We start from the raw sequence: 27,438 nt of genomic DNA on the forward strand, positions 1-27,438 counted from the left end.
TCTGTCCTCCAGTTCAGAAATCCTATGTTCTGTCTCTCGAAATCTACCATCTTAGGTTTCCATTGTTTTTTCATCTCTTCTACTGTCTTTCATTCCCATAAGTTCTGTGATTTGTTTTTTCAGACTTTCGGTTTCTTCTTTTTGTTCTTTCCTTGCCTTCTTTATATCCTCCCTCAATTCATTGATTTGGTTTTTGATGAGGTTTTCCATGTCTGTTTGTATATTCTGAATTAATTGTTTCAGCTCCTGTATTTCATTTGAATTGTTGGTTTGTTCCTTTGACTGGGCCATATCTTCAATCTTCTTAGTGTGATTTATTATTTTTTTCTGGCATCTAGGCATTTAATTACCTTAATTAGTTTATTCTGGAGATTGCTTTCACTTCTTTTATCTAGGGTTTTCTTGCTGGATGAATTTGTTGTCTATCTGTTCTTTGACATTCCATTCAGCTTTATCTGGACCTTTAACTTAAGTTTTGTTTAACAGAGGAGAATTTTTCAGTTCTTGTTTTCTTGTTTCTTGCCCTGCTTGTGTGGTGCCTTTCCCCCACACACACTTAGGAGGGTCTACTTAGATATTATAGACTCCAGCCAGATTTTCCCAGACCAAACTGGCCTCCTATCAGGAGGAAAGAGTCACCTGCATTGGTTTTCCCTGAGGGTGAGACCTAGCAGGTTGAAAGACCTTCCTGTGAAGTCTCTGGACTCTGTTTTTCTTATCCTGCTCATTATGTGGCGCTTGTCTGTCTGCAGGTCCCACCAGCATAAGATGATGTGGTACCTTTAACTTTGGCTGGGGGCATGTTGGAGACAGAGGAGAGGTTGTAGGCTGGTTTTTATGGCTTCAAATTACCAAGCCCTGGTGTCTGAATTCCTTGATGGAGGGATTCCACCAGGGTGGGGCTTCACCCCTTCCCTGGGGAAGGCACAGGCTCCAGACAAGCCCCCAAAAGAGCTCACTTCTGCCTGTGCCTGGGGCAGTTGCAGTCTGAAAAGTCCTGCCACTGTATCCAGAGGCAGTCCACCCTTTGTAGATACACAGCCACAAAAACCTCTGTTTCCTTCTGTTTTTTTCCCCCTTTTTCTGTCAGTCCTGCCCCCTTGATGCTGGGGCAAAAATGAGCAACCTCCACTTTGATCAGGTTCATGTAAGCTGGGGGCCTATTTTTAGTAGTCAGAATTTGTTAATTAATTCCACAACTGGCGTTTGATTGTGCCCAGTCCCTGCTGCTGGTAAAATCCTTTCCTTTTCCCTTGGGAAGCAGCCTGTGGGGGAGGGGCGCTGGCCACCAGAGCTTTGGAAACTCACAGTTCTGGGGGGTGCTCGCAGCCCGTCCAGCTGGTCCAGACTGGGGTATGCTGTGTGTCTGGTCACTGATGTGGCCCCAGGAGCTGTTCTGTACTGTCTGGTTATTTAGTAGTTGTTCTGGAGGACGAACTAAAATGTGCACGTTGTTAAGCTGCCATCTTGACCCGGAACTCCGTAACTGAGTCTCTTGATGCTCGCTGCCTAGACCCTGTGCATCTAGAGACTCAGCCACCACGTTTTTCCTGACCTACCAGTGCCCCAGGCTCGTAGGTGCCTTGAGGCTTTAAAGGGAGAAGCAGTTCCAGATATGAACCTCTAACTGGGTGAGTAGGTCAACAAGGTCAAAGCATATCGGGAAGTTAACAAGGGGGTTCGAGGCCCCTGATCAGAATTCAGAGACCCTAGGTCTCACTTCCAGAACAATTTCCTTTGCTCTGTAGACTGCCCCTTCCTGAATTTTGAAGTATTGGATATATTTGGTACTAGAGATAAAGTGCTTAGTTTCTTTTTGATTATTAATTGTTCATTGATATGTTATTTCGATACATAATGAGTGTTAAGTGTCTGTGTTAATTGGTAATTGGTGTGTTGTTTAAATATGTAATGTGTTAAGTGTCTGTTTTAATTGTTGATTGGTGTCATTACATTTGTATTGTTCAATTGTTCCTAATTGTTATTGATTACAGTAGCCCTTTGGGCTATATTTTGAAAAATTGGAAAGATTATAATTACCAGCCTATGGAAAAAAAATTAATTTCTGTAACACAGCATGGCCTAATATGATTTGGAATCAGGAGAAAAACGGCCTAGGAATGGTACAGCTTGAGTTCTTGCAAAGGACAGAAATGGGAAGAGGCAATGTGTGTTCAATCCTTTGTCTCTCAACAGTCAATGTTAATGAGAAAATGCAAAACTTGACCTGTAAAGATTAGCAGAGAATGTCTGTGATGCTGGAGACCCGGGTTCGATTTCCGGTGTCTGCCAATGCAAATAAAATAAAACAAAAATTAGCAGAGAGAAGAAAAAAAATTCTCCCTGATTCAAGTCTGGAGGATCCAATAGAGCATTTATTAACTCCTTCATCTGCTCCCCTTCCACCGTATAACTAAGGAATCAGTCCATCGGGAGAGGAGAAAGATAACCTCTTCTCCAGATTGTCTATAGGAGTGCCTCAAGGACAAGCTTGTGCATTGCAAACCACACTGCTGTTCACTGAGAGATATAAGCAGATTATTCCTATCCCAGAAGAAATCTTGAAAGCTGTAAAGCCAGACGTATGTGCTGATGCAAAAATAGCGAGATCGGTTCAAGTGAAACTCCAAAAACCAGGTACTGTATGTCATGTTAAATTACATCCACTTAAACTAGAATCCAGAGAACAAATTGCTCCATTAATACAGACATTTTAGAAGTATCATTTAATGCAATCCTGTCAATCTCCATATACACTCCATTATTCCCAGTTCGAAAGTCAAGTACCCTAAATGAATATTGGTTTGTGTAAGATCTCCAAGCTATTAATCAAATTGTAGACGACATCCATCCTGTAGTTCCAGACCCATATACTTTACTCATTACGTTATCTGGAGATCTCTGCAGGATCTGGATTTAAATGATACCTTTACTGTATGCACTTTGATCCAGAATCTCAAGAACTTTTTGCTTTTGAATGGGAAGAACCCATTACTAGGATAAAAAAAAAAAAAAAAACAATATTGTATGGGCTGTCCTTCCACAAGGATTTAAGAGTGCTCCCACAATATTTGGAAAAGCTTTAGCTAGAGATTTAAGGGAATTATACTTACAAGAGGGAGTATTATTACAGTATATAGATGATATCTTAATTGTGAGCTGTACCAGAATAGCATCAGATAAGAACACTCTTCAAACTCTGAATTTCTTATCAGACTAAGGTTACAAAGTCTCCAAGAAAAAGGCTCAGAGGGAAGCTTTGGCTCAAGTAACAGAGCCACTTACAAGAAAGCAGTTTTGAGGATTAAGAGGAATGGAAGGATACTGTAGAATATGGATACCTAATTTTGGACTCATAGCAAAACCCTTATATAAAGCCCTGACACGATCTGACAGGAACTTCTAAATTACACCACAGAATATAAAAATACCTTCCAGAAAGAGAAAATAGAAAGAGAACTTTTAACATCCCCAGCCCAAGGGCTCCCAGACACAGAAAAGTATTTTGAACTTTTTGTACATGAGAGGCAAGGAGGTGGATTAGAAATGCTTACTCAAAAATTAGGAAACACTAGATGTCCTGTAGTCTATTTTTCTGAACAGTTGGAGAACACTACCCAAGGATGGTAGGTATGCTGAAGGACTGTAGCAGTTGCCTGTGACATTCTTGAAGAAGCAGAAAAATCCACCCACCTCTGTGCATACACCCCATTGTGTACTGCCGCTGTTAGAAGGGAAGGTGGATAGTGGCTCACCATTGGATGATGAGGTAAATGACAAGCTATTCTGCTAAATAATCTGAACATTACCCCAAAAGTTTCTTCTAGTTAAATTTATTTATTCCAGCTGTCCAGGTTTAGTCGACCAACCTTTATAACATCCAGACATTGAGATGTACACTGATGGAAGAAGCTTCATGGATCAAGGACTTCAAAAAGCCAGATATGCAGTAGTAACTACATACAGCACTGGAGAGTGAGACCTTCTCATCAGATGGGGAGAACTTTTTGCATTTACCCGAGCCCTTTCTGAGAAAGGGACAGTCAAAAAACATATAAACAGACTCTAAGCATGCTTTTAATATAGTTGATCTCATGGGGCCATCTGGAAGGAAAGAAGACTCAACCTCTGGTAAAAAGAAAATTAAACATGCAGGCATAATCTTTGGGTTATTAGAAGTAGTAATGTTATCTGAAGAAGTCGCCATGATACACTATCATGGTCATCAGAAAGGAGAAATAGATTCTATTAAAGGTAATCAAGTAGCAGATACAGAAACAAAAGCAGCAGCCAAATTGAAACCTCCATCCTCATATTAGTATTTTCTCTAATACCTGACATAAAACTAAAGAAGTTTTCTCCTCAGACATCAATCCACAATCTGTTGAGAGCAAAAGAGTGGGACTTTGACTCAGATGTTAGTTTTCAATCGAACATTCCATACAAAAGGACCAAGGAAGGATGGCTTTGTAATAAAAATGGAGTTTCTTATTCCTGAATACTTAATAGAAAGAGTTCTTACAACAAGGCAAGCATTATGGAAGAGATGTCATGTATCAGTGGTTGGAAAATGATATTATAGGACCTAAGATTCAAAGAACCATTCAGAAAACAACTCAAAACTGGTTAACTTGTGCTAAAAGCAATTCCCTAAAAAAGAAGGCCGAGCAAAAGGCACAACACCAGGTTATGCCAAAAGTATGTGGAAGTTATAAATATCTTCTCGTTTTGTAGACACATTTACAGGATGGGTGGAAGCCTTTCCGTGCAGGACAGAGCAAGCCTCAGAAGTGCAAAGGCACTGGTGAGGGAAATAATCCCAGAGTCTGGACTCCAATTTTCAAAACAAAGTGATAATGGGGGATGCTTTTACATAAAAAATTCACAGGAACTGTCAGGAGTACTGAATTTACATTAGAAATTACATGCATCTTGGAGACCACAATCTACTGGGAAAATGGAGAAGATAAATCATACCCCGAAGAAAATGTCTATTGGCCTGTCCTCACCTGGTGTTGTGCCTCTTGCTTCACACAGCAAATGACAAAACACAGATGGCCAGAGACCTCGAAGAAGGAGAAGATGCTGATGAACCTCCAGAAGATGGTATCGGTGTAACCTCCAGAAGATCTAAAATACATCTTCAGGAGAAGAGATAAGAAATGGTAAATATTAGCAGATCTGAAGTCCCACACGTTCTAGCATTTATTTTTGCTTGAACATTGTTAAGTATATTAAAAAACTTATTAGATACATGTATTGCCTAAAGAGTAGAACATTCATTTGTAGCCAATAGGTAGGTTTTTGTACTAAAACTATTATATTCTTCCCAACGTGCATTTCTGGACTTGTATCCATGTTTTGTATCCCTGCTATAGTATAGCTCAAGAAGCAGACAGACTGTCAGACACTGTTTTTTTTGTTTGTTTGGTTTTTTTTTTTTTACCAATGGGCACATTCTTACACAATTTCCATGAATTAATCAATTTGTTGGGTATGCAGCTAATTACTTCTATCTAGTGTTTCCAGGTTACCCTTGTGGATATAACTCCACCAGGGAAAGGACTGGAGAAAACTAAGGAAATTAATAAAAAAGATGCAAGAACAAAAAGGGATCCTCTATACCATAGACATGGCTAATGCAGATCCAAAGGAATGGCCAATTAATATGGAAACCCAGGATACCGAATTTCTATTTCTTATAGTATAAGAGTAGAAAAAGCCATTCAACATGCAAACCACTTAATAATGGTTTACTTAAAGGATGAGCATGTAATAAATAGAGAAAAAGAGGGGCATTTATGACTTTGAGATAGCATGGTATGGCTAACATCTGGGTATGGTAGATTAAGCTAGGCAGTTCCTCTCTGTTGGGAACAATGAAACCACTCCCAGCAATATAAACCTTATAAGACAAGGAAATGGGATGGTTGCCTCCAGTACAATATCTCCAATCCATAATATTACAAAAAAGTGACTGGTTTGGGCCAGATTGGTTTAATATACCTGCTGTTTACTGAGTAGCTCCAAAAAGAACTCAGTGGTTATCAGCATCAACTTATGGCCCCGGTTGTGCCCAGGTTGGATAGGCAGATCTACCCTTTAGATCTACCCTGAACTCAAGGAAGTATTCATAAAACTTTACCATCAGCAGCAAATGCTACTTTATTAAAATCTCAATGGGCCTGGTCAGTATTTCATTGATATGATCATCTAGTTGCTATATTTCTGCCATCTTTAGGCACAGAGGATGTTTTACTTAGGAGAGGAGCCTTAAACAATTTTACAAAGCATGCTTTAAATGACAGCCTCAACAGTATATCTCTTTCAAATACTGAAACGATTCTAACACATAAAGCAGTACTACAAAACTGAATGGCTTTAGATATTCTGCCAGCTTCACAAGGAGGAACATGAGCTATAATAAAAACTGAATGCTATACCTATATAACTGATGAATCTGATAATGTAACTAAAATATTAGAACATATGAAAAGTCAAGTTAATGCAATAGATACTGGCCGCCCTTCCTTCAGTACTTTTTATTTATTTAGCTGGTTTCCTACAGGAATATGACTATTTCATTCAATATTAGAAGCAGGAGTTAATAATTTTGATGAGTTAATGAGTTAATGATTTAACTACTAATATCTGCAAGCAAACTTAGCTTTAAAACTTGTCTCTGTCTCTTATGCTAGTCTATCTATAACAGAATTTCTGAGAAAGAGCTAATACTCCAGCCAAAATTTGAGGTTAAAGGATATGTAACTACAACCTAAGAAGTTCCATTCCCCCAACCCCTAGAGTTGACACCCTTTTCCAATGAAGAAGACAGAGAGGTCTTAGCCCAGATATCCCTCAAGATTGAGGAATGAACAAAAATAAAGGGGAGACTGTAACCACTGACTGCGGTGTTTGTCCTTGCTACTATAATGGTTATTACTGTTTAATCCTAGTTCTAGCCCTTTACCTGGTTCTACAGTTGTCTATATTTATTGTAATCATTACTTTAGCTTAGCTCCACTACTTTACATTTTATAGATTGTAGCTATGTATACTTGTTATTGCAATGATGTTCTAGTTTGCTAGCTGCCAGAATGCAAAATACCAGGAACAGAATAGCTTTTAAAAGGGGGAATTTAATGAGTTGCAAGTTTACAGTTCTAATGCCGAGAAAATGTCCCAATTAAAACAAGTCCATAGACGTGTCCAGTTAAAGGCATCCAGGGAAAGATACCTTGGTTCAAGAAGGCCAGTGAAGTTCTGGGTCTCTCTCTCAAGTGAGAAGGCACATGGCGAACACAGTCAGAGTTTCTCTCTCATCTGGAAAAGCACATAGTGAACACAGTCAGGGCTTCTCTCTCAGCTGGAAGGGCACGTGGCAAACACGGCATCATCTGCTAGCTTTCTCTCCTGGCTTCTAGTTTCATGAAGCTCCCCGGGAGGCATTTTCCTTCTTCATCTCCAAAGGTCTCTGGTTAATAAACTCTCTGTTTCTTGTGGCTATGTTGTTCTTCTCTGCTCTCTCTGAATCTCTCATTCTCCGAAATGTTTCCTCTTTTATAGGACTCCAATGAACCAACCAAGACCCACCCAAATGGGTGGAGACACAATCCTCTAATCCAGTTTAACAATCACTGTTGATAAAATCACATCTCCAGGGAGATGATCTGATTACAGTTTCAAACATACAGTGTTGAATAGGAATTATTCTGCTTTTACGAAATGGGATTTAGATTAAAACATGGCTTTTCTAGGGGACATACATCCTTTCAAACCAGCACAAATGGTAACAACTCCACTTACCCTTGTTTGAATCCATAAAAACCTTTAACTCCTTAGACTCGGAGACAGATTTTAGGCCGATAGGCCATCTGTTTTCCTTGCTTCACATAGCAATAAACTTTTTCTCCCTTTCAAAATCCAGTCTCAGAGGTAGGATGTTATGCACATTGGGCAGAGAACTTGGCGTTTGATCAGTACCAATATTTCAATTGTGGATAAGGGATTATGAACCTGTATCATCATCATCATTATTTATTCTCATTTTTTTTTATATTAACTTTTTCCTGAAACCTATCTTCTTTTGGGGACACTAGATAGGGTTCAAATAAATAAGCAAACTAACACAATTCTTGGAGTCTTTTAATAAAAATTTTCACCTCAAAGGGATTTTTCTTGCATGAGAAAGATTCTACCAAAAGTAAAGTCAGGAATTATTTCATCAGAACTGTCCCGGGGAAATTACACATTCTGGTCTTTTGCTGATCAAAAATATTGTTTTTAGCTCTAGAAAAACCTAAATTTTGGATTTTGGCTCTGTCACTTTAGGGAGAGGGCCAAACAACATCTCCCATACATTTCCAGGAAGAGCAATTTAAGCATAAGCAAACAATAAATAATCAAATGAGTGAATTTACTTAATGGGCCTGAAAAAATATGGGATGAAGGAGGCTATCTTCATTTAGACATCCAAAGAAACACATAAAACAAGCATTTGGATTTTAGCATCATTACTCTGAGAATTTACCAAGGAAAATTTTCTGAAGACTTTCAAAATGACAGTTTATATTTATCCACATAATTACCAATTCCAGAGATTTCCATTCCTCTATGTGGAAACAAATTTCCATCTGGTGTTATTTTCTTTCTGCCTGAGAAACTTCTTCTAACATTTCTTGGAGTACATTTTTGTTAGTACTGTATTCTCTTAGCTTTTGTGGTCTGAAAGTCTTTATTTCACTTTCATTTTTGAAAGATAATTGTTGAGTACTGAATACTATATTCTTTTAAAGAATGTGGGGCTTTGTTCTGATAAGCAGTTAAAGTTGCTTTAGAATCAGCTTGATTCCTTAAAATGTTTGTTTATGAGCTTTTTAAGGACAGATCTAGAGTAACCTTTGCACTGAGACTATTTAACCCCAATGCCAAAGTGTGACCCTTCTCAGGTCTCTACTGAATGCCCTATGTGTTCAACAAAAATCTCACCACTTTTGCTATTATGTGAGCCACATGCAGATATGTGGGTTCTGGCAATTGTCTAACTTATAGCTCCCTGGCAATTAGTCTGTCCCTAGCAATTTTTTTTTTGCTTGTTTGTTTTTATTTTTGCCTGGCCTCATGGAGTTTCTTCCTGTACAAGTGCAGAATGGCATTCAGCTAAAGTCTTAAAGGGGATCTGTAGTACATTTCTGGAGCTCTTTTTCTGATTAGCTCCCTCCTTTCATCACCCTACCCCACTAATATTGACCTTTCAAGTCCCCTTAAACTTCAATTTCTCTCTCTCTCTTCAACTCAAGACAGCCTGCTCTGTTTGGTGTCTGCCTCTCTGTTCTATGATCCAGAATGGGTCTCTGGACAGAGAACCAAGGCGATTAGAGGTCTTACTTCATTTGTTTCTTTTTTCTCAGGGAACCACAGTCCTACACTGTCTCTTGCTTATCCACTTTTGAGCTGTGTGACCTGGGTGAATGAATTATTTGTCCAAATCTCACTTTTCTCAGAGTAAAATGGGGATAATACTCCTCAAAACCTAATAGTGTCTAGAGGATTAAATTAAATAATATATTACCCAGCTACTCCTCCCATAGTAAGCGCTTAGTAAATGATAGCAGCTGTCAACAAAATAGTCAGTTACACAAGCAGACTTTGCAAGACCAAAAAAAGTTTCAGGTTGAAATGTTCTATCTTATTATAGGACGTCTCTTTACTTTTTAAAAAGCCATCTGTATTTATTCACTCTCAATAATTAACAAAGCTCCTCTATTTCTAGCCTGAACAACAGAGAGGAAGAAGATAGGTAGATATGTAAAGAGTTTGAGAGTTTATAGGGGCTACAAAAGACAATCCAATGTCCTTGGGCAATATCTGGAAAACTAGGTAAGCTTGGTTAATAGCAACAAAAAAATTTATGCTTGAAATAGGAAAGGGGGAGGGGATGAGTATAAACAAACCAAATCTGGAGCAATTCATGGAACTGAGGAGTTTGTAATGCTTTTACCTTCAAGTAATGGAAAACCCTTATTCAAACTAAAACAATGGTAAATGTTTCCACTTGCATTTTACTAGTGCCTTGGCTCTGCCCCTACTTCTCTGGGACTCTGGGCTCTCATCTTCAGGCTGCCATGACTTAACGATATCGAAAAAAAGAAGGGGAATCTTCTCAATCAATTCTCTTTTTAAGGAGTGAATGAATTTTTACCAGAACTACCCCCTTCCAACTCTCAGAGTAGGTATTTCCTCATTTCTCATTGACTATGTAATGCCATGTGCCTGTTCCTAACCAAGGGGAGATGGCCTTGGCTGATCATGAGGTGGACTGGATGTTAGAAAGTCAGTGACACTGACCACTACACGAAAAGAACAGCCTTCTTGAGATGTAATATAGGCAGGGGGCTGTTCATTTTGCTTCATATGAAAAATTGTCAGTGTCATCCTGGTGGTTGGTGAAGGGGTGTGAAGTAACAGTTTCTTAAAGAACAACAGAGATCTAAAAAGAAGTGTGGGGCATGGCCTTGGAGGCCACCATTTCACTGTGGAATCTCCTCTTGGACAACTTTGGGCTGTCTACCCTGTGGCACCCCTAACTCCAATGGAGAGAATGTGGCTCTAGGTTAAACTGATGCTTATTCATTGAATTAGACTCTTCTGACGTCAAAGTTTGCCTTCAACCTCAGTTTATTTTAAATTAGTTACAGCAAAGCTTCCTGAAAATGAGCTGATTAGCATGGTAGTTTGAAGTTGTTATGTCCCTCAGAAAAGTGGATGTAATTTATTCCACTCCTGAAGGTGCAGATCCATTGTAGGTGGGTGTTTTTATTAGGTTATTTCAATTGAGACGTGACCCACCTAATTTAAGATGGGTCTTAATGATCTTATTGGAGTCCTTTATAAGAGGATAAAGGACACACAGAAATAGCCCAGATTGTTTAGAGAAGACCCCAGAGAAGCTGAGAGATGAGGACATACCCACAGAAGCTGAAGGAGGAAGCCACTGAAGTCAGAAGCTCAAAGCAATGAAACCCGGGAGAGAAGATCCAACAGACACAGGCCATGTGCCCTCCCATGTGATAGAGATGTCCCAGATGCTGGCAGTTTTTCTTCTGAGATGGTTCCCTTCAGAGATGCCTTCTTAATTTGGATATTTTCATAGTCCTAGAACTGTGGATTTGTAAGCTAATATATCCCCACTGTAAAAGTCAACCTATTTCTGGTATATTGCATTCTAGCAGCTTTAGCAAACCAAAACAGTTAGTGAGAAAGAGAATGTGTTATTTTGGTCACAAGGGTGGAAGGTTCATCGATTGTTGCTTGGCTGACATAATCTGAAGGCATTTCTCTCTGAGTAATTATGGGCAAAAGTAGCAGAAATAACTGGATTATGAAGTGAGAATACCCAAGAAAGATTCTCACTGATGTGGAAAGTTCAGGTTGTTTTAGGAGCTGGAAAAGATCATTTTTACATTACATTTAACTTAAAAATGCTTTTTAAATTTATATTTTGGGTAGTGCATTTCCTAATTTAACTTGTATGGTCAGTATAGTTAACACCATAAGTACATGGAATCTTGAAAAGGGCATGAGATTTTGTTGGTTTGTCCAGGTTAGTGTGATGCCCTGATAAATAGCAGAGAGATATGGACAGTGAATAAAGAAGTATTTGCAAGGTCCCCTTGGGCGGATGAGGAGAAAGAGGGGGAATATTCAACTTCCCCATTTGGAGAATTCCTGATATTCTCACAAGCAGTGGGGACAACCAAATCAATAGGCTGAGCCCTCGATATTGGGGGTTGCCCCTATGAAACTTATTCCTGCAAAAGATAGGCTAAGCCTATTTTAAATTAAGCCTAAGAGTCTCCCCCCAGATAACTTCTTTTGTTGCTCAGATGTGGCCTCTCTCTCTAAGCCAACACTGCAAGTGAACTCACTGCCCTCCTCCTCTATGTGGGACATTATTTCCAGGGTGTAAACCTCCCTGACACATGGGACAGAAATCCCAGTATGAGACGGGACCTGACATCAAGGGATTGAGAAAACCTTCTTGACCAAAAGAGGGAAGAGAGAAATGAGACAAAATAAAGCGTCAGTGGCTGAGACATTTCAAACACAGTCGAGAGGTTATCCTGGAGGCTATTCTTACGCATTATAAAGACATCCCCTTTTTATTTTATGGTGTATTGGAGTGGCTAGAGGGAAGTACTTGAACTGTAGAGTTTTATTCCAATATAGCCTTGTTTCTTGAAGATGATTGTATAATGATATAGCTTTTACAACGTAACTGTGTGATTGTGAAAACCCTGTATTTGATGCTCCTTTTACCTAGGGTATGGACAGATAAGCAAAAAAAAAAAAAAGGATAAAAATAAAACAATAATAGGGGGAACAAAGGTTAAAATAAACTGGGTAAATGGAAATACTAGTGATACGAGAGGGAGGAGTGAGGTATATGGTATGTATGAATTATTTTCTTTTTTCTTTTTTACTTCTTTTTCTGGAGTGATGCAAATGTTCAAAAAAAATTATCATGATGATGAATACACAACTATGTGATGATATTGTGAGCCATTGATTATATATCATGTATGAATGTGTGTTAAGAATGTTTGTGTGTTTGTATGTTGTTTTATTAATAAAGATATTTTAAAAAAACACTTTTTAAGAAAAAATAGTCAAATACTCCTAGCTAAAAGCATTAATGCCCTTTGCTTTTAATGCAAAGAGGCTTTTTTCAAGCTCACATTTTTGCCAAATAGTTTATTAATCTCTTTAATCTTGTTCACATGAATTTATTGAGCCTAAGAGGTCAACAGAAGAAAGATTTAAGTGAAAAGAACAAGAAGAAGAATCTCTATCATCCAAGTACTTCTTCAGAGGACTTTATTTTTTTCTTTTTGAACATGCTTCGAGAGAACTGGAAAATTATAAATAGATAATCTTATGTATTTTGATGTTTTCAGAACTCTTCCAAAATTTCTAGCACACACTAGCAAAAAGGTCAAGTTCTTATGGGCACTAAATAGTTTTGAATAGTAACACTTATCCCTCAATTTTATTATACCATGTTCTAAAAATATCACTGAATTGGCTGTTTTTACAAGTTCATTAATTTTGAATAATCTCCTTAGTCAGAAGCAGAAGCACAGAATTAATAACAGTGCAACACATTCCAGTCATCCGCTAGGTCAGAGCTACAGAATAAAAAATACATATTAAATGCCTCTAAAGAGTGGGAGAAAGAACAAAAGTGATGGTGAAGTTATACCATCAGAAGGTACAGAACATAGGGTTTAACAAATGAGTATGATTGCTGAATCACTATATTGATATTTCTTTTAGTCTCCAGTGTCTTGGAGCAGTTAGTAGTAAAAACCTAGAATCGTGATCCATGACAAACTCTGAAATCTGTTCTACAACTAATTTGTTGTGGTGTGCTTCGAAATTTATTACTTTTTTTATATATGTTATTTTTCACACAAAAAAGTTGATTGTGATGATAAGTGCGCAGCTATATGATGATATTGTGGACCACTGATCTAACAACTGGACATCATAATCTAGCCAGGTTGACCCATGAAATTAACCATCAAAAGAGGTGAAGAGATCATGCATGTTTAAAGCTGGGCACAGTGCCTGGCACATGATTCAGTGTTATAAGAAGCAGATGCAGGTTAGGAAAGGGCTAAGGAGATTAATGATTACATGGTGTGCTGGTTTGAAGCTATTATGTACCCCAGAAAAGCTATGTCCTTTAATCCTCATTCAATATTGCTGGGTAGGATCTTTTTTATTGTTTACATGGAGATGTGACCCACCCAATCATGGCAGTAACTTCTGATTAGATGGTTTCCCTGGAGATGTCTCCATGCTTTCTAGGTGGGTTGCTTACTGGAACCCTTTAAGCAGAAACCATTTTGGGAAAAGCCTCAGAACCAATAGAGCCTACTGTGCCAGAGACCTTTGGAGCAGAAAGAAAACGGCCCTGGGGAAGTCTTATGAAACGAGGAGAGAAAGCTAGCAGATATCTCCATGTGCTCTTAGCTGAGAGAGAAACCCTGAACATCATCGGCCTTCTTGAACCAAGGTAGCTTTCTTTCCCTGCATGCCTTATATTGGGCATTTTTATAGCCTTGCCTTAATTTGGACTTTTTCATGGCCTTAGAACTGTAAACTGGCAACTTCATAAATTTGCCTTTTAAAAGCCATTCTGTTTCTGGTATATTGCATTCTGGCAGCTTTTACAAACAAAAACACATGGTATGTGAATATATAATATATATATATATATCAATAAATTTATATATATCAATAATATATATGTCAGTAAAATTGCATAAAAATTAAATATATATATATATATAAAAAAATAAAAACTCAAAAAGTCAAATGTACCAAAAATACAGTAATATGCCTTGACTTAGAGGTGAAGTATGGCTAAAGTTTAGCTCGGTTAAGTTTAAGATTAAGTTTAAGCAGGGTATAATTAACTTAATACAGAGTACTTATAAAAATATACCAGGCACCATTCGAAGTAATTTCCATGTAATAATTCATTGACGCATCACAACAACCATGTGAAATAGGTGCCGTTATCTCCATCTTGTAGGTAGAAGAATTGAGATGCAGCGAGGTTAAATGATGAGTACGGAATTGCATAGCTGGTAAGTGGTGGGGTGAAGATTTGAACCCAGCAGTTTGACCTTAGTGTTCATATGCTCAACCTCTATATAATTTGGCCTTGGAATTGGGGGATGGTTATCTAAGGAGACGAGTACCTGTCACACATGGAATCCTCAGTAATGCAATGCAGGAAAGCTAAGGAGCCAGCCAGTCACAGACGCCTGTGACTTAGTAGCCAGTTGACATAGTAGATTCTTTAACTTTTCTCTATGTCTCTGTTTCCTCATTTGTATACCTGAGCTAATAATCTCATTTCACTGTTCTCAGTCTTCAGTGGGCATAAAATCCCTAGGGGGCTGCTATCCAATAAACCTAAGGTAAGGTCCAGGAATCTACATTTTAAATAAAATCCTCAAATATTTCTTATATAAACTGTACTTGGATATTATGGTAGATTGAACTGTGTGCCCCAGTCTTGCCATGTTCTTCTTGGCCTTGGGCCCCATTCTGGTGGGTGTGGACCCATTGTGAATGCGATCTCCTGAAGATGTTACTTAAGTTAAAGTGCACTGAATCAGGTTGGGATTTAATCTGGATTACTAGAGTCTTTTATAACCAGAATGAAATTCAGACATAAGGAAAGAAAGCAAGGGGAAGAAGCCAGAGTCAACAGAGCCCAGAAGAGAAAGAAGACACTGCCTTGTGCATTGCCATGTGACAGAAAAGCCAAGGACCAAGGGTCACCAGCAGCCAGACACTGAATGACAGTCTTCGGGTAAAAAGCGTTGCCTTGTCGACCAGTTTTGGACTTCTCCAAACCTCAAAAACTTGGGTCAATACATTCCTATTGTTTAAGCCAATCTATTGTATGGTATTTGTTTCAGCAGTCAGAAAATTAAAACAATACCCTTTGGGAAATACTCAATTCTATATCATATGGGAAGCAAAATAGTAAGGGTTTCTAGAGAAACAAAACCAACAGGATATATATATATATATATATATAAAATATTGTTTATAATGAATCTCTATGAATATATAAAGATATTTATTATAGAATTCCATAGGGCATGCTGAAACCTGAAAACTATGATGAAGGTTAAACTGAATTCCCCAGGGGAAACTGGCTGGCTGATATAGAGGTAAAAATCCTTCGTCGTGACTTCTGAAATCCTCAATTCTGGCTTTTAAGACCCCAACTGATTAGATGAGGGGACTCTCTCCATTGCTGAGGGCGATCTCCTTTGATAATTGTAGATGAAAGCAAAAGATTATAGATGCAAATCCATCTACAAAAGTCCCTCACAGGAACAATGTAGCCAGTATTTTTCTGATCTAACAACTGGACATCATAATCTAGCCAAGTTGACCCATGAAATTAACCATCAAAAGAGGTGAAAAGATCATGCATGTTTGACACTAGGCACAGTGCCTGGCACATGATTTCAGTGTTATAAGAAGTAGATGCAGGGTAGGAAAGGGTTAAGGAGATCCCATAACTCAGAGTCTATTGCAGCTGAAGGTTCACAGAATGCAAAGATGATGAAAACAATAACATTGACAACATCAATGACAATATTCTGAAAACCTCTGTAGCTTCACAAGGGTGTTTTGGGATCAGAGTTGAGAGGAGACCAAGAAAGGGGAGATTAGCAGTTCCTCTCAGTCTCATCCTCCAATCTCCTTAAAAGAAGGTAGTTAGGTTTGTTTTCATGTTTAATAAAAAAAAAAAAAACAAAAAAACAACTCTAATTTTAAGGGTCCTGACTTCCGTCATTCTCTTCCCACGTTTCCTTACTTATGTGCACATGTCAATTTCCTTTACTTGGAATAATCTTACACTCTACAAATTCAATGCAAAAAAATGCAAACATATAGATGAGGTATTGTTTCATTTTAATATGTTTTAGTCAAGTGTCATTAGTCAGCCATTCAACAAATACATTTAACTACTCAATCAATCTTTCTTTGTTTTGATATGGTGAAGAAGTGAAAGAAACTGGGGCTCTTAACATAACTCGAACAGGAAAGGAAATCCATGAGAATGGGGAAGCAGGATAGCAGCAGAAAGAGTAGGTTGGAGATGGAATATTAGCTACACACGTGTGCCTAACTTTGATAGATTTTGTTCTTTCAGTTGGGCAGCTACCCTTTGGAGCTCTATAGAAACACAGTGTATTTATCAAGCAGCTGTAATACAAGCAGCTGTTTTGCATAATTTATTAACTTTCCTTAAACTAGTTTTTTTCAAAGGATTTTCTAATGGAGGCAGCATTATATTGTGGTGTAATGACTGGGTCACAGAAATCTAGTCTAAATTAGATCCAGAATCTATCTTATAAATAAATGTTGTGGATGTATTGCAAGACTGATTCACATAGTCACAAAAATATCTTAATATAGAAAATTCATAAAATGTACCCCACAGTGTATCATAGTTTACAACCACGCATTGAAGTCCTCAGGGACTGTGCTGGTTTGAAATGATGTATGTACTCTAGAAAAGCCATGTTTTAATACTAATCCTATTTTGTAAATGCAGCCATTTCTTCTAATTCCTATTCAGCATTGTATATTTGAGCTGTAATCAGATCATTTCCCTGGAGATGTGATTTAATCAAGAGTGGTTGTTAAAATGGATTGGGTGGAGACTGTCTCCACCCATTTGGGTGGGTCTTGATTAGTTTACTGGAATCCTATAAAAGAGAAAACATTTTGGAGAAAGAGATTCAGAGAGAGCAGAGAAGAATGACAGCCACAAGAAGCAGAGAGAGAAGCAGAGAGTCCACTAACCAGCGACCTTTGGAGATGAAGAAGGAAAATGCCTCCCGGGGAGCTTCATGAAACAGGAAGCCAGGAAGCTAGCAGCTGATGCTGTGTTTACCATGTGCCTTTCCAGATGAGGGAGAACCCCTGACTTGTGCTCACTATGTGCCTTCTCACTTGAGAGAGAAACCCTGAACTTCACTGGCCTTCTTGATCAAGGTATTTTTCCCTGGATGCCTTTGATTGGACATTTCTATAGACTTGTTTTATGGAGACATTTTCTCAGCCTTAGAACTGTAGTTAGCAATTTATTAAATTCCCCCTTTTAAAAGTCATTCTGTTTCTGGTATATTGTATTCTGGCAGGTAGCAAACTAAAACAGGGACTATAGCTTGGATGCTTTTGAATTTTGGTAGCTCCATGTCCCTGGATGTACAGCTTAAAGTTTTGGAATTAGGATCACCAGACATGGTATTTGTGTCCCTTTTGCAACTCCCTTCACATTCCTGAATCTCAGACTGTTCATCCATAAAATGATGAGTCATGAGAATTAAATATAATAGAGCATAAAAATGCTTATTACAGTGTCTGGTAATACACAGGCTCATTATAATTCCTTAAATGTTTGTTAGTTATTTTATCTCTGCATTAGCACATCAACTGTCATGTGCTTGGCAATTATTAGATATTTAAAAATCTAACAAAAAAATCTAACACTTTTAGTTTCTAAAATTTTGTCTATGATATGACTCATGATATTTAAGAAGATATAATGAATATCATTGTCATCATTTATCTGATTTTGAGTCTTGGAATCACTTAGAAAATAATCAAGGAGTAGTTTACATTTTAGCCAACAGGAAATGTTATTTATTAAAACAATCAGCCAAGTCTTAAAAGAGCATATTGTTTTAAAAGAAGAATTCTATATGTAATATTATGCATAAAGCTATTTTTAAAATGTTATTTTTAACAAGTGAAATGAAAATTCCTTCCACAGAGGAAACTGACATTGCTTGGAAAAATGCCTCGAGAAGCAACTAAAATAAACAATAAAGTTCTAAGATCTTTAGAGGGCATAGGCCTGTGGTAGGTACGATTTGTATCTATTACAGAAGGTGGAGTGGTAATGGTCCCTTCATTCTGGGAATTTGTGCCTCAGGAAATAAAACAGTATTGGTTTAAATCAATATTGGCATTCTCATTCCTCCACTCCAGTGATTGATCTTGGGGACCAAGTAATCCAGAGTCCTGTCCGGTGAAATGTAAGTAGAAGTCTGCTGTGTGGGGCTTCTTGGAAAGCTTCCCACCACCACCAATCAGGGGGAAATGCCACAGCATTTTATCTACGCACTTTTCCTCTTTCCTGTTTGGAAAGAGAATTTGATGCTTAGAAGTGCAGGAAGCCATTGGCATGAGAACAAATGATAACATCTAAGAATATGGAACAGAAAGATTGGAAGAGCCTGGGACTCGGATGGAATTACTGAGAAATTGTATTAGCCCTAGACTGCATACCTCTGTACTTTTTGGTATGTGAGAAAAATAAACCCCTATTAGTTAAAGTCACCGAAATCTGGTTTCTGTTACTTCCAGACAATCACATTTCTATGGTGTAATGAAGACTAAACCATTCTGGATGAGATAAGGAGAGTTTTTTCCCTCCTGCTCTAGAGAATAGATAACAGAGTGGAGTGGCTAGAGGTTCTCTTAGAATCTACAATGTCTATTGTTCAAAGTTGTTTATAGTGTTGCATAGTTGTCAATAAAACCTACTAACCTTAAAAATAATCTGTGAGTGGAATTCTGTGGAATTATAGAAAGATTTGAGATTTTCATTTAGATTAAAAAAACGGCACAGGAGAAAGAGAGCGTGTGTGGGACTAGCAGTCTTCAGGCTAGGTTGACGGAGAGCATAAGTCCATGTGGAATCCACAGAAATCTTAGGGTGGGATCTATGTTTCCACAAGTTGTAGTATCTAAGGTTGGGGTTTGGACCAATTTTACTTTGGTATTTTGGAGGCTAGAAGGTTTCTGGCTGACATTTGGATTGTATGTCTGAATCCAGTGATTTTACAGCAAATTGGCCAAATGGAAAAATCATAACAGTGTACTGAAATATCCAAATACTTTTAAACATGGTTTTCTTTTTCTCTTCTAAACAGGAAGTTAGTAAAAATATAAAATGGTGACTCAAATTTCATGAATCATGCCCCTTAAGTATATACAGTGTGACGACTGCCATCTTTGCATAATAGTTAACCTCCATTCCACTCTTTCTTCTGCTTAGAAAGGTTGAGAAGTTAGAACTACATATTCTAAATTCCTTTGCAGCTAGAATTTTGTATGAATGCATGCACCCAAAAGAGACTTGAAATGTGAAAGTAAGGCAGAAGCCATTCTCCTGTGGTTCTCACCTGTTCCTGCTGGTGTGTAAGGTTCATGCTTTTCCATGGCAGCATCCCGGGGGTCCATTCTCCAACTTCCTGGGTGTTTCGGGTCAGTTATAACTTTACCAGAGCTCATTCCTTATTTCTGAGGACCGATCCACTATCTCAGATTTGGGCCCCTGTGACAATCAGAAACTATCATCCGCAATTTGGAATGAGGACTCAAACTCTAGTTCCATGGTTTCCAAATTTCAGGTGGATAGGATCATGAAAACAGTTTGTTAAAAATGTAAGATTCTAGTGTTCCACTTCTGACAGGTCCCAGAAATGTCCATTTTAAATAAGCACCTCCATGAGATTCTGCTGCAGATCACACTTGAAGAGACACAGCTCTAGTTTGTTGTTGGACAGTTCAACTAAAAAGTCATGTGGTGCCAGGACACAGCAGGCTTAGACTGTCATTAAGTCTGTGGAAACAGAGAAAAGTTAGTATTTAGCTTCAGAGAAATCCACATGAGACAGAAGTAGAAATAAAAGGAAGGAGGGAGGAGTAAATGAGAGAAGAGAGAAGAAAGAGAAAAGATGTTTTGGTTCTTGATAGCTCTTGTTCACAGATAGAAACTTCTGAGACCTGGCTAAATTCCTTGCCCTTGGGTATCATAGTATTACCTACTTTAAAAATATCTCCATTCAATTTAAGATAATTTGAGTAGTTTTCTCTTTATTTCCTCAAAGATATTCTGATTAAGACACCTGGATATACTGCATATTTTTGAGTGTGAAAAGGTACTTTTTTTAAACTGTTTAAAATGGAAAGTTTATTTCCTCAGTACACCAAATAGGATGCAAGTACTGTCGTGACAAATATACAAATATGCAGAGTAACATAAAGTACTAATTTAGTTTAAATGAAGGGAAATCTCTTTAAATTTTATGGCAATACATTCCCAAGAAGATTCTTTTCTTCAGTTTATTACACATTTCTATAAAACAAAGGTGATAATGGATTAAGTGGAAGTTAGCTTGTGGGAATTTGCCTTAAAAATAAAATTCCAACTCAATTAATCCATGTCAGTAAAACAGTATAACTAAAATTTTCAAGTAAGTGCAAAAGGAGAGAAAGAAGTTATTTTCCATTCTTGTTAGAATAATCCATAAAAACTGGTTACTATAAATACAACGAAGTGTCAAGTTGACCTAGAACATAGTTTGGTACTGAATTTCAGTCTCAAAATGTATTAAATGCTCATCATTAGTATGGCACATTTTGGTCCATGATGTCTTTAATGCCACATCAGATCCCCATTTGTTACAGAAACATAGATTACTGTTGCTTTTGTGAGCATATGTGTGTGTATATATATGTACATATATATTTATATATATTTAAAGGCCAGGTATGCTTCCATATACAAAGGCAGGTTTCCTGAGGAGCAATTTGCAGGAAGTAATCTGGGGTGCGCCGGGCAACATGAGGCTCTCCAAGGTGAGGCGCTGGGTCAAACTGAAGGAAGGAGTATTTTAAAGTTTCATCTAAATCCACGATAGCAGCCTGGTTCCCACAACAGTGACAATACTAGGGTGCAGTGGAGGTAGTAACCACATTACGATCATGATACCAATTGTATGTCTCCATTTTAAGTTGGTGAGCCCGAGAAACCAGTGTGAGACCATCGGCATGGTTAAACCGTTCATAAATGTCTTGGTGAAATGTGTAGCCAGCACCCTGTGAGACATGCCCAACCAACCACGATCATCTGGACCCGACCATAACAAATCACACATTGGGCTCTCATGTGGAATTTCTTGTAAACCATCCAGGGCTCTCACACGATCCAGGCTATCTATGGATGGAGTCCGGTCACCATGGAGGCAGAATATCTGTCCATCTACTAAAGTTGTAAATGGAAGGTAATCAAATAGATCTGTGGAGTATTTCCAAACATTGGCATTTCTGTACTTTTGTGGACAGTCATCATAAAATCCATAGACTTGGGTAATTTGTTGGCGTCATGTTTCCTTTCAATACTGTAATGCGTTCTGAATAACGCACCTTTAATGCCACAGGAAAAGTGCCAGTCTCCACTGAATAATAACCTCTGTCGACAGAGTGGACCACGAATAGAATTTGTGTCTGGTGATTTCCCACCAGTTCTAAAGAGTTCCATAAGACCATGGAATTGACCATGAACATCTCCACAGATGGTAACCAGGCAACGAACGTCTTGAACATCTGATTGTTTTGTTAACATTTCCTCAGCCTTTTCACACAGGGTCCGCACTTGGGTCGGGTTAAGCTGTTTACATCTGCCCAGCTGCTTGACCCCACCGGTCCAGCTCCGGGGTGAGGGCCTTGTCGTCGGTGGCTGCCCAACGCCCTTCCTCCCGGCTGCGGGCCCTCAGGGCCTCCGCCAGCTCCAGGCAACACAGGAAGGAGGGGGGAGGGCGGTCCTGGGCCTCGCGCCCCGCCCAAGCCCAGGGGGCAGCTCCGCGCGCTCGGCCCCGAGGAGCCCCACCCTCCCAGCGCGGCCGCGCGCACGAGGAGGCGGTGACCAGCGCGCGGAAGGGGTGGCAAGTGCCGCGTGCGCCCTCCGCGCAGCTCTGCACACACAGTGGCTGCAGCAATCGCCCCCTCCCGGAAAGTTATTTTTGAAGGTCGGTTTCACACGTCTCAATTATGAAGTCACTACGGCCTGTATACACTCCAGAAGGTGAAGAGTGAACAGTGAAATTCCTCAAGTTTCACGGCTCACTTTTCCATATTAACAGTAATATTCTATTAGAAGCCACAGTATGTTGGGCATACGTTATTACTGGGTTTCTGATTTCTGCTTTACAGGTGAGGCCATTTAGGCTCGGAGAGATTAACTAGCCCAGGTTCACACAGTTAGTAGACACTGCCTCCAAAATTTGAATCCAGGACCATTAACGCTGCCTCTTCATAAACGCGAAAATTGAGGATACATCAGTGAACAAAGCACCTCACCTTGCAGAGCTGACGTTCTAGTGGGTGAAGGTGCTAATGAACAAATACAAGCGCTAGAAAGAAATAACAGAGTAAAGAGGCTGCTGAGAAACTGGGCATAGGTTGTGTGTGTGTGTGTGTGTGTGTGTGTATACGTATGTTTTATAACGGGGTGTCGGGAAGGTTTGAGCATAGCTCTAAAGGAAATGAGGGAGTAGGCCACATGAGCCTTGGGGCAATAGTGTTCTAAGTAGAGAGTGCAGCCGTTGGGAAAAAGTGATCAATGTATGGCTTCTGAGAGTCGATAGAAGAAAAAGTCTTCTTCTGTTTGCTATGGTAAAATAGCTGAGCCGTGAAAGAATATACTTTCTTAGTTTAGAATTCTTTCTTCCTTATCTCAATTCTCATGCGCACATAGCTTACTAGTCTCAAAAATAGTTTACCTCATCTTTACGTGTATTTAAATTTTTCTGGGCATCAAATGCATTGACAACTTGGTTTTTCTCCATGTAAAACATAGAAGTAGTCTTAGGACTTCACAGCCAAAACATGAATAAAAAGGAAATCCTAAATATAAAATTATATTTAAATCACATGGAAATCATCTCCTTTATCCTGTTCTCACCCCCGCAAATATAAATTAATTTACTTAAAGACTTTCATCTACAGTAAGAATAAGTAAACTTTTTCTGTAAAAAGTAAATATTTTAACTTTCCAGACCCATTGATTGGCTGTTGTGGTGTGAAAGCACCAATAGAAAATATATAAACGAGTAGATATGATGTTCCAATAAAACTTTTTTTTTTACAAAAACAGCTTGTGGAGACACAGGGGCTCCCCCTCCATGCAGAGAGTAAGTTACTGCACATAACCACCTACACTGACGGGGACAGAAGTTAACGGTTAACAGACCTCCTCAAGGAGGAAAGAATATACAGATGGTATCATAACCCACTTACCTTGTAAAGCATTAAAACTCCTCTTCCCTGGTTACTGTCAATAGCAAATCTTTTGCATCAGGAGACCCTGCTGAAACTCTCTTCTCACACTCTATGGAATGTCTTGGTCCTAAACCCTTATAAGCTGCCCTTTGCACCCCCTGCGTTTGTGGAGTGCTGCTTTCATATTTTCCAGAGCACTGTTTTCATATTTTCCAGATTGCTGGTTTCATATTGTCTGGACAGCCGCCACTGGGAAAGATCTTCTCCTGTCCGTAAGTCCTAATAAAACTCATGTCTACTCTGTACCAGATGTGTTCTTTGGTCTTGGGGCTGCACGAACCCCAGCCCTTCAAGAGCTGGGTTGGAACAAGGCTACAGGTTGGATTTGGCCTGCAGGTTGTAGTTTGCCAACTTCTAATCTATAGCATTAAGAAATTGCTGAAGAAGAGAGAGATATACACATTAATCTAAATTCCTATGGATTTGGTAGATTCCAGTGAAACTTTAGCTTAGCTGATATTCAGAAGAAAAGTAAATTATGAACATTTTCCAAGGATTTATAAACATTTGTTTGAATAACTCTACCTTCCCTTCTCCTTCAGATACTGAAGAGCATTCAAATAGTAGAAAAGGAGGAAAAAGTTTAGTTATACCAGGCATGGTGGAGTTAAAGTACTAGCTAAGTATTACTGTAAACACAATGTGGTTTGTAATATTTTGCAATAAAGTAAATGTTGAAGATATTCCAGGAAATACTGTAATAGCAATACAGCTATAGCCAATTATAATGCCAATTTAGTCAAGTAAGAAACAGTGGACTAGAGTGCAATTTAATGTGTTAGGGAAGATTTTCATGAACTTGGAAGTCTGGTTATAACCATGGTGACTAGACCTAAGGGAAGACAGTGAGATTTTATACAAAGCTTGAAAATGTGGAATAAGAACATGATTGCCTTAATGAATAATCAGCACTACAATTTATTGTGCTATCTAATTCATTGCAAGAAATATCAAAAGCTCACAAAGTAAAAATAAACAGAATTAAACAGTGACGGCGATAGTTATGCACATAGAGGAAGGGGAATTTTGTCTTTGGAGCATGCCACACGAGTGAAGACACTGAAAAGGTGTAGCACTCATGGGATGTGTGTAGGGGAAAGGAAGTGTAAAGAGAATGACAAAAATGATTTAACTTCATTGCTTCCTATGCAGACTGCTTTACAAACACTCCCCAAGGTCCTAGCAAAAAGTGGAATTTAGGAGCAGGGACGTTCTCCTGAGGGTTGTAGCTGCCTAGTGAGGGGAGGTACTACCCTTTGAGCTTGTCTCTCTGCTTGTTGGGCTGATCCTGAGATTTTAATCTCATAAGGATAAATGAGGGCAGATGGCAATTTTATGTCTTTCCTCACTTCTAGGTAATGCAGAACCACGCAGATGGCAACAGTGTCTGGCTGGTTTAGAAAATTCATATGGGGCTATTTTCTAGTGACAGACAGTACTTAGTTGTAAATGAATCTGATAATTGCTGTTATGCCATGGGCTACCCAGGTTGGCTTGTGGAAATACCCTTTCTTCATCTGGGTCTCCACTGATGAGGGAGAAATATGAGTGGGCAATATGAACCTAGAATTTAATACCTGTGATCAGTCCTTGGGGGTGACAGTAAAGGGTCTATTAGAACTTGGAAAAAGAGAAATACTATTGCTTTTTTTTTAGGGTTACAGTAGTAAAACAACTCAAATGACATGATGGCTGAATAACTTTTTAAAATAAAAACAAAAAGCATTGTCACGGTCAAAAGAAAGAATGGCAAAGACTGAAAATCTGATCAGATCCAGACAGAACGTGAAAGAAGACAATAACCTAATTAATGTTGCTGTTCTGTCGGAAGAGCTACGGGGAGCAAGAAGGTGAGGGAGGTAAGCTGGGGACAAAGAGAGTTTGGAAAGGAAGAAATGTCCATGTACCAGCAAGTCTGCCCATGAATAGGGACGGTCTAACCAGTTGGCAGGAATATTCTCACCCAGTTTGCTGGCAGATAATACTCTTAATGCTATAGAGTCTGTTAATTGGGCTGAATGTTTTATATAGTAATGTCAATTAATCCTGAAAAACTTTAGCTGATTGTCATCCCCATTTTACACTTGGGTTAACCAAGACTCAGAGAAGTTAAATAATTGGCCCATTATCTCACTAATGTGCCATAGTTAGTCAGTGGCAGAATTGGGGCTTGAACTATGTCTTTCTGAAATCAAGACCAAGCTCTTAACCTCTTGCTATATTGACTCTCCGTGTTTCTGTAGTGGAGGTGGGAGTATTAGACCATCACAGATTGTTTCCATTATTCATTCAATGAACGTATTTCATTTGTTTGTTTGTTTTTTTCATATTTCGTTTTTAATTCTGTATTTGTCAACTGTATTGGTTGGAGTAGACCAAAGTACTGTAATAAATAGACCCTGAAATGTAATGGTGCAAATGCAATGGAAATTTATTTCTCTCTCAGTCAACATTCAGAGCAAGGTTTGCATGTAGCTCTTCATGTGATGGTGAGTCAGAGATGGTGAGAGCTTTTCGTGAGATGGTGAGTCTCTTCTTCCCTCTTGGCTCAACCATCCCTTAGAACCTTTTCTTCGGCTGTAACAGCCTGGCAGAAACGGAGAAGAAGAGAATGGAGGCAATTTCAAATCAGACACATTTGAGCTAAAAAATGAGCTCTGCCATTCACAAGTGATAGTATCTTAGGCGTGAAACCCTTCTGAGCCCCAATTCCTCATCTGAAGTTTAAATGAAATGACCCATGTCACATGCTTATTGCGGTGCCCTGTACAATAAATATTAGCTCTTTATAGGCCTAACACACTTTCTTAAAAAACCACTCTGTGACAGAAGTATTATCCCCATTTTACGAAAGAGGAAATTGAGGTCACCCAGCTGGTATATGCAGAGCTTGGACTAGAATCTAAAACCTATTTCCCTAACCACTGAAAAACACTTTCTCATAAGTTAAATGGGGGGTAATAATTGGACTCTGGTGTAAGTGAACTTAGTTTCTTACATTCTATTTAAATGTTTTTAATATTAACAAGCTTTAAAATATAGCTTCAAAATCACTCTCCTTTTTCTATCTAAACAGGACTGAAGAAAGGCAGACATGCCTTCAGTAAATTGTATGGCACCCACAGTCTGCTGGCAAACAGTAGGTAGAAATACTTGCTGACAGACAAAAACTTTCAACTTGAATATATTTTTTTATTTCCAAAGGAGACATTTAAAAATTATTCCCTTTAGAGAGTAACCACAAGACAAGGTTATACTTTTAAAAAACAACTTTGAATGGAGAAGATAGAATTTTTAAAAATATTATTTTACTTTTTACAAGTCAGAAACCATATGGAATTTCCACTTTCACATAGCTCATAAATGACTTTGCCTGGTTTTTTTTTGAAATCTCACCCTCCTAACTCCACACTCAGCAGAGTCTGAAGTTGAGTTGGTGTCTGGAAGTGACATTTTTAAGGGCCAGGCTGTTATTCAGGATGAGTTGTTCAGGAAGGAAGCCATCTAGTTTTGACCTGATCTTACCTCTGCAAAGCCCTAATGTCATTTGTATATCGAGACTAAAAAATGTATTCTTCTTGCCATTCATTATCATCATTTTCGAAGGAAATGAAGACAATTAGTAAACTGCTCTAGAAGCATTTTTCTTCTCCATGATTTACATGCAAAGCAGGTAGGATTGAACTAGAGCTAAATTAT

General features: G+C 38.6%; 1 long non-coding RNA gene and 1 pseudogene across 1 annotated transcript; one reads left to right on the forward strand and one right to left on the reverse strand.

Annotated features, from left to right (window-relative positions):
- Positions 1–20,936: 20,936 nt before the first annotated feature.
- On the reverse strand, positions 20,937–22,189 carry LOC143690217 (serine/threonine-protein phosphatase 2A catalytic subunit beta isoform pseudogene; annotated as a pseudogene).
- A 150-nt stretch (positions 22,190–22,339) lies between these two features.
- Positions 22,340–25,580, forward strand: LOC143690218 (uncharacterized). The gene is made up of 3 exons (XR_013179037.1): positions 22,340–22,427; positions 23,896–23,951; positions 25,396–25,580. It is a non-coding gene; the product is annotated as an uncharacterized LOC143690218 (long non-coding RNA).
- Positions 25,581–27,438: the final 1,858 nt, after the last annotated feature.

The sequence above is a fragment of the Tamandua tetradactyla genome, chromosome 7 (assembly GCF_023851605.1).
Source record: "Tamandua tetradactyla isolate mTamTet1 chromosome 7, mTamTet1.pri, whole genome shotgun sequence".
Taxonomy (NCBI): domain Eukaryota; kingdom Metazoa; phylum Chordata; class Mammalia; order Pilosa; family Myrmecophagidae; genus Tamandua; species Tamandua tetradactyla.